We start from the raw sequence: 12,548 nt of genomic DNA on the forward strand, positions 1-12,548 counted from the left end.
ATTTTTCATCCTTTAAAAAAAGCCATCACTGGGGCGCCTGGGTGGCTCAGTGGGTTAAAGCCTCTGCCTTCAGCTCAGGTCATGATCCCAGGGTCCTGGGATCGAGCCCCACATCCGGCTCTCTGCTCAGCAGGGAGTCTGCTTCCTCCTCTCTCTGACTGCCTCTCTGCCTACTTGTAATCTCTCTCTGTCAAATAAATAAATAAAATCTTTAAAAAAAAAAAGCCATCACTACTAATATCTACAATATTTTAAATTCTACATCACTTACTTATGGGTATCTTCACCATGAATGCAGAAATAGAAAATTGTCAATTTGCTTGAATGAGGCAAGTCTTTAAATCCACCCAAATTTGGACCTGCTCTACTGTGTCCATCACCACAGGACTTCACGCAGGTGTAGTACTGCAGAATTACTTGAGCTCAGAAATTCCAATTTTCAGCCTTTTCTAGACAACCTTTATGATCTTCCATATACATTTACCATTCCAACTACTGTTCCCCCAATATTTTTCTTAAAAGCTTCAAAAAAAAAAAAAAAAGGGACCCCTAGGTGGCTCAGTAATTAGGCGTCTGCCTTCGGCTCAGGTCATGATCCCAGGGTCCTGGGATCGAGCCCCGCATCAGACTCCCTGCTCAGCGGGAAGCCTGCTTCTCTCTCTCCCACTCCCCTCTCTTGCTGTCTCTCTCTGTCAAATAAATAAAATCTTAAAAAAAATCGTATCCACTTTAACATCATCCTAAGCAACACTATCCATGAAGATAAAGGTCTGACATGCTAGTTATGTTTTCATTAATACACATTAAAATACAGAACTAGTAAACAAATACTCATCCATGTACCACTGAAAATCCTATGTACTATCAACAGTACAAAAAAAACACTCCTGAATACTCATTTCAGCAGCAGATACAGTAAAAATGTAACCAATGGCACACTTTGAGAAACAGTGATTTAGTCTCAAATCCTATGCCATAGTTAAGGAAACAGACTCAAAGAGGGGCTGTAATTTGCCCAAAGACACACAGTAACTGATGACAGAGGCCTAATTAGGATCTAAACTTAGTCCAGTGGTGGTCCCACCAGAGTACAAGCCCCAGATGGGTGAGTGACAGGAAGAACTAGAGACTGACCTCAGTGAAGTTCACCAACAAGTGAACCTCAAGCAGCTGGTAAGCTCTTTACCAGTATACCTGGGCTTTTCACAGTCTCTAAGAAGCACACACACAACATGGTACTTGCCAGCTGACTCTCAAAGGTTTTCTGCACCAGCTAAAATAAATTTGCGGTTTCCTTCCCAAAGTCTCATGTAGTTTTGCCCAACTCAACGAACCTCAAGGTCTACTGTAAAGATAAAAAGTCTCCTGGAGCAGTTTCCCATTTTTTGGTTCAACAGTACCTGTGCTACAGAGCCCTGGTCCCCACTGCTCACACATGCTCTATACAGTTTCAGGAAGATTTTCCATCTCTTGATTTTAGGCCAGCTCTGGAAACAGGCTGGAAGTTTCCATCACAGAGTCACTCCTATAATTCCCAGATACCCAGAGCAGGTTTGATTTTCAAGTGATAGATAACCTATGTCTACTGTGTCCCCAGCAATGTCTCACACACAGCCTCACACATCCCCCTATAAAAGTAAAATGACAGAGATCCTGGCTCCTTGGGAGTTGCCAACCCAGGTGAGCTTAGCTCTGTATGCATGTAGCTAATAACAGCTCATGTTCTTCATATATATGCTAGGCACCGTGCCATATCCTTCAAACGGACTGTCTTATTGAATCCTCACAACTATTTACCATGATTATCCTCCCTTTGTATATGAAGAAGATAAAAATGAGACTTAGAGATGTTAAGTAGTTCATCCCACATCAAATTGTAAGTAGGTGGTAAAGTTCAGACTCAAACCCAGACTGACTAGTCTTTTTTTTTTTTTTATATTTTATTTATTTATTTGAGAGAGAGGCAGTGAGAGAGAGCATGAGCGAGGAGAAGGTCAGAGGGAGAAGCAGACTCCCCGTGGAGCTGGGAGCCCGATGCGGGACTCGATCCCGGAACTCCGGGATCATGACCTGAGCCGAAAGCAGTCGTCCAAGCAACTGAGCCACCCAGGCGTCCCTAGTCTGACGTTCTTAACCAGTGCACTATCTTTTTAAAGTCACACTGAAAGGAAACATGAATTCTGTATATTTTATATCTTATAAAGTGAGCTCATTTCTTACACTAGGGAAGTCTAGAGCTAGAGCACCTGTGAAGTATTCAAGAAACAGTAACACATTCTGGGAGTGCCATTTCATACTGACTGAGGGACGAATCTGTTTTTTGTAATCTGAAGCTATTCAATTTGCACTTTAACCAAAAACTCCATCAAAGTAACAGTAAATGCATACTGTTATTTATCACCTAAATCAATTTTAGGTAGGTTTATTCCATTACTACTTATGCAATGCAAAAGCTGCAGTACTAATGTGTTAGTTAAGAAATACATTTGAAAAAAAATATATAGATACATAGATACACATATTTGGTCTTTGTCTTTGTCCCCAGTTTGTGCCTAAAACTCCTGGTATGTCCTTACTGAAAGAAGTGTCCTTTGTTATTCATAAGGATCCCCTGCTGGACCAAACTGGGGTTTATGCTAATGAGGTGACTCAGGGAAGCCCCTTAGATAGCTTCAAGACCAGAAAGACCAGGCACTTGATGAGAAGGTTGGAACTTTTAGTCCCATCTCCAGACCACCACAGAGGGGAGAGGAGGGCGGCTGGAGCTCAAACACCAGGCCAATGATTAGATCAATTAGGCCTACCTAAAGGGGCCTCAGCTGAAACTAAAACCAGGCTAGGGGAGCTCCACGGTTGGTTGAACACAGTGATGTGCTGGGAGCCTGGCATGCCCAGAGGGGACAAGGAAGCTGTGCCAGTTCATATCTTGTCCCATGCATCTCTTCCAATCAGCTGTTCCTGAGTTGTATCCTTTATAATCAAACTATATTCCTAAATACACCTTCCCCAGTTCTGTGAGTCATATGTTCTGGTAATTATTGAACTTGGGGGAGGGCGATTGCGAGGAACCCCGGATTTACAGTCTGCCAGGCAGAAGTGCAGGTACCCTGAGGCTACCTGATACTTGTGGCTGGTATCAGGGAGAATCTTACGAGAGTGAGTCATTAACTTGGGGGTATGCACTAACTCCAGGCAGTTTGTATCAGAACTGAATTGCTGGAAACTCAGGTGGTGTCAATTGTTGTTGGAACAATGTAATTAATAACCTCAGAAAAAGAGGCCCACATTAAAACCAATTAAACTGGTGGCTCAGAAGCCACTTCCCTGCTTGACCTAATCATTACATCTACAGCTGTCACCAATTCGGAGCACTACTTGCCATTTTCAGCGAGAGTAGGAAATCTGGCTCTATGGACAGATCCACAAGTATCTGGTAGAATAAAATTTTTTTTAAGAGAAAAGACTTACGAACTAATCTGATCGGCTAAAGAAAACATGGAATGTTGTAGAAATGTAAAGTAAAAAATGATTACTCTTTAATAATTTTAGTTGTGATTTAATTCCACATTTATATAGTCTCCATGAGAGAACAATTACTTCAATAGTTTCCATGTAAAACTGTTCCCTTTGGATAGTAGATATTGTTAAATGACATGACCATCACCTAGTATTTGCTTCATTATGTACTTTTACCCAAACTCTAATGTGCCCAGGGACATCACATTCCCTCTTGTTTACCAGATTCTGATTCATCAAAAGTAAAATCAAAAGAGACAGAGATCTCAAAAAACTTAGGCCAGCACTCTGCAAGCAATCTTTAAACCAGTCTGGTCAAACCAGACACTGCATCCCTGCATTCACCCCTCCCCATCAGAAATACACTTTCCAGTAATGGGAAAGAACACTTGTGGTCACAGCCCTGGTTGGGGCCACTGGATTACCAGACTCCACAGGCTCCCTGTCCCCCCGCTCCTTGTGAACGGTGTTCCCTGGAGTTGGGCAATCTTGTGGACCTGCTCCTTCCCTACCCACTCTTCCCCCAGCATGTGCCATGGTTATCATTTCCTATCCTTTCCCAACTGGACCACTGGTGGGGGCATTTCTCTTCACCCTATACACCAGCCCATAATAACCCCCACTCAGGCTGTCCTACACATCCTCCCCTCCCCTACAACTCAATCTACCTATCTAAATGCCTTTAGAAGTTTTTAGACTTTTACATGAACTGTTAGGAAACCCCCAAGTGAACTTCTCCTTACCACAGACAGGCATCAGTTGTAAACCAACTATTTTGAGTAAATGACTGAACCAGTAACTAGTTATTACAAAGAAAAACTAATTTACTAGGAGTAAAAGAACCATGGAAACATTCTTAAAAATGGACACAGAGCATTCATTCTATCACCTCTTGCTCTTGAATTCCACTCACTTAGAAGAAAGAAAATGTCACTGAAACAGAAAAATGTCTCCTGTGAGGGCCTGGGACTTCCAGCATGTTCATGATCCTAACACACAGAACCTACGCTACTAGAGTGCCAGCACCCTCCCTGCAGTGGTATTGCTAACCTTCTTCTGTTTGAAGAGCAGCTGCTAGCTGGGGTGCCTGAGTGGCTCAGTCGGTTAAGTGTTCGACTCTTGGTTTCAGCTCAGGTCATGATCTCCTGGGTCCGGAGAATGAGCCACAGTGTGCTCAGTGGGGAGTTTCTTGAAGATTCTCTCCCTCTGCCCCTCTTCCCACTTGTGCACACACACATGCACGTGTTTTCTCTCTCAAGTAAATAAATTTTTTTCAAAGATTTCAATTATTTATTTGACAGAGGGACAGCAAGAGAGGGAACAAAAGCAGGGGGAGGAGGAGAGTGAGAAGCAGGCTTCACACTAAGCAGAGAGCCCAATGTGGGGCTCGATCACAGAACCCTGGGATACATGACCTGAGATGAAGGCAGAAGCTTAACTAACTGAGCCACCAAGGCATCCCAGGATCCAATTCTTTTTTTTTTTATTTTTTTTTATTTTTTTTCACCCAGGATCCAATTCTTGACGGCAGCTCAGGTCATGATTTCAGGGTCATGAGCTCGAGCCCCCTGTCTGGCTCTGCATTCAGCAGGGAATCCACCAGAGACTCTCTCTCCCTTCCTTTCCCCCGCTCCCTCTCTAAAAAAATAAATAAATGAAGAGCAGCCAGTAGGTAATCATCAAGTAGATTTAAATGAAAACAAATTTGCTTTACCAAAAAAAAATAAAATAAAAGGAGGGGAGGATATAGCCATTATAGTTATTTCCTGGAGCTATTCTAAAACTGTTATATCAATGGATATACCCAGGTTTTCCTGTTCAGATTCCAGGGCAGGTCACAGGGAAAAGGAAGTAATGTGTTCAGCATTTTGCATAGGTATTCTCTGCAGCATGCCTGCTAACTTATCTTCAAAAATTAGACTGATAAAGCCTCAACTCCTATTTGAAAGAACTATCGTCACTTTCAGAAACATTCTGAGGATACAAGGCCAGCTACTTACTAGTGCCATTACTCATTTATAACCTCATTTCGCATATGCTTCAAAGGTGGTTTTAAAAGTCCTCTCTGAAAGAACAGCAGTTTGTGACAAAATGTTTGAGAAAAGAACCACAGATATATGAAAAAACAAAGAGGGGCGCCTGGGTGGCTCAGTGGGTTAAGCCTCTGCCTTCCATTCATGTCATGATCTCAGGGTCCTGGGATCGAGCCCTGCATCGGGCCCTCTGCTCAGCAGGAAGCCTGCTCTTCCCCCCTTTCGCTCCCCCCCACCCGTCTCTGCCTGCCTCTCTGCCTACTTGTGATCTCTCTCTGTCAAATAAATAAATAAAATCTTTAAAAAAAAAAAAAATCAAACAACAAGGATTCAAATCAAACCCAAACAAAGTGCCTACAAGGACACGTATGAGGCAGTGTAAATGAGAAAACAAAATTAGTACAGGGAAGACCTGATTCTAGTCCTATAGTTGCCAGTACTTGGCTTTATAACTTTAAGCAACTTTTATTATAACTTTTCTAGATTTACATTTCCCTACTAAATCACTGCTTTTCAACCTGTTTTCAGCCTCAGAACATTTTGTTTGATTGAAATCTTCCGGGGAAGCCCAATATAACAGAATATATATATTTTTAAGATTTTATTTATTTGACAGACAGAGATCACAAGTAGGCAGAGAGAGAGAGAGAGGAGGAAGCAGGCTCTCCGCTGAGCAGAGAGCCCAATGCGGGGCTCAATCCCAGGACCTTGAGACCATGACCCGAGCCAAAGGCAGAGGCTTTAATCCACTGAGCCACCCAGGCGCCCTAATATAACAGAATATTAAAGTTAACTTTCAGAATGAAGAATAGCGGGGTGAAATGGGAAGAAGATAGCAAAATCCCTGCATGCGACAATGTACTCCAGCAACAACCTGCAAGATGGTTCCAGTGTGAAAAAACAGCACACCAGATATTCTAAGGTTCTTTGAGGGTCTTTCTCCTGCTTCTTCCTAAACTGAAGCAAGAGGAATGAGCTGCATCCAATTCAGTAAATGCGAGGACTTGAGTGTTCTTCAGAATTAGAAATACGATCACACACCAACACACCTTAAGTAGACAAGGCAGAGTCCAAACCCTTCATTAACCAACAAGAGCTAAAACTTATAACCAAATTCTAATCCTGATAGGATGGAAGCAATCTATTAATAAAATAAAGGGGCAAGTCTTTCCTGCATTCTGTCTCCTGGAATGACAGGCAGAGACTAGGACGGACAGTGGCTACAAAAGATGCTAAACGCTCCCCAAAAAAACGAGAAGTCCTGCAAGGTTGCTAATCCAAGATTCTCGGTCAGTCATCATATCTGGTCTGGATTTACAGGCCTCAGTGACAGAATTATTTCCAGTCCCTAGATCCTCAGGCTGAGCCCTCCAGCAGGGCAGAAGAGGAACACAGATGATGTTTCCTAAAGCTCTGTAATCTAAGCTTCCAAGCTGCAATTCAGCCCCAAACCCAACACAGCACAGCTCACAGATCTGTCCTGAGCAAAGCCACGCATATGCCGTCATCATTAACATGATGCCTACTTTTACACACACTCAGATTGGTACCAGGGCACTGGCCACAGGTGGCTTATTTTACCACCACAAGGGCTAATCACCACCTCAAGAAGTGACTTACTGGGTTTCTCTATTCTGATGTATGGTATTTTAAATAAGTTTCATTCATGCACATCTTAAAGAAGATTCTTTGGGACTCTCCCCCTCTCCTTTTTTTTTTCCTTCTGGCATATCACAACTTCAAAGACTTAGAGTTTGAGCCACTTCCAACCTTCTCTCTCATCATTTTGCTAAATTAATATGTTGAGTTCTAGTTTGTAATCACTCATTAATTAAATGGTCAGGTGCTATGGTAATCTTGTTTCCCCCAAAAAGAAACAGGACCCTCCATAACCTAGAAAAAACAGACAACAGAACCAGAGAAACTAGATTTGAATTGAAAGACACGAACTCAAATAACCTGGTCCATAAAAACAAAACAAAACAACAACAACACACACACACACACACACACACACACACAAACACCCTGGTCCACTGTGCAAAGAGCTTCAGAACACATGCAACATTTAGGGAGAATTGGTCCTGGTGCACTGGTATCAACATCTGTAAACAGACACAAAGAGGTAATTGTAAGTTATCAAGAGCTGTGGAAATAGGAGTTACCAAGTAATTACCATTGTTTCAATCTGAGTTACCACATCTTCACCTCAAAACAACTGGCAGCTCGTGTACAATTAACTCTCCTTACTGCAGCACAGACATCAAAACAGTAGCCATATCAGATTAATTTTAAGTCACCTAATGCAATACAGAGCACCACAACTTCAAGAGTGAGTGGCATCAACTGGCTCCCTAGCTTGCCCGTCTTTCACAGGAGTGTCCCAAAACCCCCAAAGTTTAAGAAAGAAATCAACCGGTACTCTATACTAAAAGGCTAGCTCAGCTCCAAGACTCCAAATTCATTTAGATTTGTGGATTTTTTTTCCCCAAATACAATCAGTGGCCAACGAAGGAGTCAATGGCTTCTCCCTGTGTTCAAGTCCCCTCCTACCCAACCACCCCCTTTCAGAAATTAGAAGGAAGCCACCAGTCTCCAAACTGGCTGATGACATTTCAGCCTACAAGATATTTTCATACTTTCGTTATAATAAACCACTGAAATGAAGATGAATAGCGGACACCTTACTAACCCACTGGCTAAAGCACTTGAAGTCCAGCATTAGCATACGAAGTCCAAAATTCTTTAACCCAGACCAAAGCCCAGTATACATATGTTATATACATTTCATTATCAGTTCTCCATTCCTTTGTGTTACTCTGCAGTATGCAGAGTGGAGTCTATTGTTTGCCTGGTCCTAGCTGTTCACTTTCGTCACTAGCTTGCTAACTAAAAGACTTTCCATTTGTATTCAAGTCGGAATTCAGTAATTCAGTACCACGCTGTATTCCACTCCCTTCATTACCCTCAGGATTGCCCAGCAAGCGCTATTCAAATTAGTTCTCACAATCCATTTACCAATGCTAGTAAAATACCAGAACTTAAAACAGGTGATAGTCCTCAATTTCTGATTTTTCTCCAAACACTTAAAGGCTTTATTTCGCATTTCTAAAAGATTTTTATGTATTTATTTGACAAAGCGAGATACAGTGAGAAAGGGAACATAAAGCAGGGGGAGTGGAAGAGCAGGCTCCCCACTGAGCAGGGAGCTGACAGGGGGCTCGAGGCCTGACACGGGGCTCACCGCTCCACCCCAGGACCCCAGGATCATGACCTGAGCAGAAGGCAGACGCTCAGCAACTGAGCCACCCAGGTGCCCCTTATTTAGCATTTCTAATATGGACTTTACTACAAATAGCCCAAGCAACATTTAAGTCTCTCAACCACATGGCTCAAAGGGCCAATTCACTCAAAGAACACACTAGTCACTGTTGTGGGGTTCAGAAGAAAAAAAACAGTGTATTCTTTCTGTTTCGGCCCACTGTGACATAGCAGAAGAGGGCCAAATCAAGGAGGAGTCCTCAAGTGGACAATCTGGTCAAGGTGAGGCTGAAAAGCAGCTGACTACTAGAGATGAAGAGCCCCAACAGAAGGGAAAAGTAGGTTACATCCCCTGGTTACATGCCAGCCCAAAGATGCGGACATAGTGGGATTGAGCCCACAATGGTCATTTATCTAATGTAATCCATTGAGTGAACTTTTAGCACCAACCTACACCTCAGCTGAGTGTTATTAGTCACCAGGCAGACCAGACAAGAATGGAAATATTGCAACATAAAACCTCCCTGCAAAAAACAACTTGAAACTTATATCCTGATGGACATCTCTGTAGACCAACAGGGGTATGTTATCATCATTTGCACAATCTTCAATCCTCAATTCATAAACAGCTGGAAACGAAGGAGGATTCATATATTAGAACATATGCAGGATACTTGTTATGCAATTTTAAAGAGCAGCTTCTGAGACAAAATTCTGTAAGGAAAAAAAAAGTGTGCTCTCAGTTGAACATTCCGTTGAATTCTGAACACAGCTTGACATTTATCTGCCAGAAAAGACCCAGGTGACCACAGCTGCCTTGCCTCCTCTCCCACATTCAGCACGATGACTTTTTTATTTTAATTGCAATAGTCCAACAGTACCTGAAAAATAATAAGTGATAATACTCTAGGAAAAGAAAGAATTGATTGAAAAGGAGCATCGCTATTTCCTTCTTCTTACTCTTACTTTGCCTACCTATTCTGAGCCCAGCCTCCACCTTGCTGACCCAGACTTTTTCATTTCCTCTTTGCTCACTAGGCTCTGGCTGTTATTGCCTCCCCTTTCCCGTTCTCCCTCACCTCCCTACACCCACCCTCTCCACCCTACCCCTTTCTTCCCAAACCCTAGAACTAGCCAGTCACTCCTGTCAGTTTCTGCACTAGCTAGTCCCTGAATCTGGAAGGCTCCTCCTCTATACCTGCATGGCTGGCTTCTTTTTATTTAAAACTCAACTTAAGTGTTACCTCCTCAAAAAGGGCTTCCTTGACTGCATCCCAATCAGACATTTGCTGTCACATCACTCTTTCTTCAGCATTTACCAAAATCTGATTTATGTTTATTTCTTCTGTCCCCACATACTCTGGTGTAAGCTCTGTGAGAGCTCAGACCTTACGCTTGCATGCAACTTCGTCCACCCAGAGCCCAAAATAATGGCTAGCACTTATTAGCTGGTCAATAATGCTTGTTGCATGAATGAATTTTGGACTTTTTATTCAATGAGTCCAAATCAATTAAGGTGAGAGCAGTAGTCATTCTTCTCTTTTGTTACAGTTGTGTGAAACCTCTAAACATGCTGTTACTTGCACAATCAAATCATTAAATATTGTTCTATCAGGCCTGAAAGCCCGGCTGAGTAGGATGGGATCCATTATAATTCTTCTAGCAACACACATAAACTCAGTTATAGAGGGCCAGAATTTAGGGACACGCTCTAATCAAAGGATCCCTAAAATTCAGGCACTATCTCTTAAAGTTCTTCAGAAAACACAGTTCCACATTCAACAGATGACTTCCAAAGAAAACATCAATACCAAAATAGGAATCATTACATTTCACTCTAAAATTCCTACAACAAGCTAAAAGAGCACTACTTGATTTTTTTTTAAACCAACAGAATATCAGTAAAGAGATCTTTCTAATCATTCTCTGCTTTCTTCAAATAATTTTTCTGTTATTGGCTTATATTCTTTTTTAAAACAAAACAGATCACATTTTCTCATTTAAGTCCATCTATACACAAACAATCAGCTAAATAGACAGAAATCAGCACAAGCCAAATGTGTCACTGAAGACTTGTGTGCCCCACACACAAATAGAGAAAGAGATAAAAGAGCTATTGTCCAATTGCAGAAACAAAAAAGTAATATGGGGTTTTCTGTTCTCTGAAGTGCATCATGAAGTGTGGGTGGAGAGAAACACAGAAATCCAGAATTAGCCTAACATCAAATCATTTTGGAAAGAGTTGACAACATGTAAATTCCTCACACATAAAGTATTTAGAACAAGAGACTTTGATTCCTGGGCTATGATGCCATTTAGGAATCCCTGCAAGGGCTTTGGAATTCCAGTATTCATAAGAGAAAATGCTCATCTTAATTTGGAGCTACCAAGCATTGAGAGGTACTCCCAATGTGACACAGCCTGTAACTGAAGTATTACAAAGCTTGCAGTAAGAGCTGGGAAAGAGGCTGAACACCAAATTCAAAAGAGGTAACCAAGGTACCAAGTGCCATGAAGGAAAAACAAAAACAAAAAACACCATGATTACCACCTAGCCATGGAGATCTGAGGTGGAAACGAGGGGTGTATATGGGGGAAGGTAAGGGGTGAAGGAGAATGGAAAAAAAAATACATTTGTCACCCCGTTCCACTTCCTATACAGGATACAGGCAAAGCTTCCAGCCCCATTACCTCGGGCACAGATGGTTATCGTTTATAGCAAAGGTGCATAGAAAGGCCTTCAGGTTTGAGCCCCTTAATTCCAAGGCTGTTAATGATTAAAGAGAAAGATGGGGGTGGGGAGGAAAATGAGGGAGGAGGGCGCTGGAGATTCACCCACCACCTCCCGCTTGGACTCCTACCTCACAGCGCTTACCCGGGCCAGAGGACCAGAGCCTGCGACCCTCGCCAGGGCAGCTCCAGCCCCTAGATTCCCAGGCCTGGGGTGAGGGGTGCTGGCGGTGAGGAGGCAGGGACAGTAGGTAAGTTTTCTTGAGCCCTGAGGCTGACACGCCACAGGCTCCCCTCACAGCCTCTTCTTCCAAAGGCACCAGTCCAGACAAGGAGCTGATTTCCACTCCTCCCCTTCCACCCCCTTTTTCTCGAAGGTACCCAACCCCCGCCCCTTCATCTCCCAATGCTCCCCGCTTTTCCTCAACCCCCCCAAACTCACAGCTGCTCCAGAGGTTCCTCCAGTCAAACCCTTTCTGGAAACGACGGCGGCCCGGCGGGTCCAAACCACCTACCATCCTCGCTCGCGTTTCCAGGCTCCCTACCCGCGCCGCCGCCGCCTCTTCTTCCACCACTGCCGCCGCCTCCTCTTCATCTGCGGCCCACCGGCGGCGGCCGCCCCCAAGCCCCGCCCCCTCCATCGCCTCCTGCATCATCACTTCCGGTAACCCCGCAGGCCGCCAGCTCCAGGAGGGAGAATAGAAGAGGGGCGGGGAGGAATGGGTGGAAGATTGCGTCACGACGTACGCAAAGACGTACGAAGCCGTCGCCAAGTAAGGGCAAAGACCTAGGGACGCTGAGGGAGGGCTAGGAGGAGCTGGACTGGACCATTTTTTGGGGGGGTGGCTGAAGTAGGGGGAAGGATAACGAAAAGGGTAAAGGGAAACTAGGGAGAGGATGAAGTTGGCCATATTGTTGCGTATACGGCGGAAGGTGGGTTAGAGTATAAAGTTTCAGAGAAACTCGAGACTACCTTTGACCTGAAACTAATCCTCCCACAGATATCCT

The 12,548-nt window shown here is 43.5% G+C and overlaps 1 protein-coding gene across 1 annotated transcript in view; it reads right to left on the minus strand.

Moving 5' to 3' along the window:
* LOC111146138 (defective in cullin neddylation 1 domain containing 3) overlaps positions 1–12,118 on the minus strand; it is a 35,746-nt gene extending 23,628 nt beyond the window's left edge. Inside the window, exon 1 of the mRNA XM_022501548.1 lies at positions 11,983–12,118. The gene's annotated coding sequence lies outside the window, so the exon portion shown is untranslated. The remainder of the gene's footprint in view (positions 1–11,982) is intronic.
* Positions 12,119–12,548: the final 430 nt, after the last annotated feature.

This window comes from Enhydra lutris, unplaced genomic scaffold, assembly GCF_002288905.1.
Source record: "Enhydra lutris kenyoni isolate GAN:26980312 unplaced genomic scaffold, ASM228890v2 scaffoldscaffold13, whole genome shotgun sequence".
Classification (NCBI taxonomy): domain Eukaryota; kingdom Metazoa; phylum Chordata; class Mammalia; order Carnivora; family Mustelidae; genus Enhydra; species Enhydra lutris.